The sequence below is a fragment of the Sinocyclocheilus anshuiensis genome, unplaced genomic scaffold (assembly GCF_001515605.1).
Source record: "Sinocyclocheilus anshuiensis isolate Anshui unplaced genomic scaffold, SAMN03320099.WGS_v1.1 scaffold883, whole genome shotgun sequence".
NCBI classification, from domain to species: domain Eukaryota; kingdom Metazoa; phylum Chordata; class Actinopteri; order Cypriniformes; family Cyprinidae; genus Sinocyclocheilus; species Sinocyclocheilus anshuiensis.
In genome coordinates, this window is record NW_015547678.1 from 1,092,447 (window position 1) to 1,092,656 (window position 210).

Here is a 210-nt window from a genome sequence, read left to right on the forward strand (position 1 = left end):
TTTGGCGTAAAGCAATTGTTCGTTTTTAGTTCGTTTGAATTTTCCCTCTTTTCCTCGCTTTCCGTCGCTTTTAAGCTACCGTGCGCATTTTACTTTCACTTTTGAATTAGCGGCAGTTAGGAGTCAGTTGCTTGAATGCAACAACAAAATACAACGTCAAACTCACTTTAGCGTATATATAAAACAGAACTTTTATTAACAAAACAAATA

General features: G+C 35.2%; 1 protein-coding gene across 2 annotated transcripts in view; it reads left to right on the forward strand.

Moving 5' to 3' along the window:
- Positions 1 to 210, forward strand: part of LOC107703068 (ephrin type-B receptor 2-like) — a 73,444-nt gene that overhangs the window by 28,960 nt on the left and 44,274 nt on the right. The window lies entirely within an intron of this gene.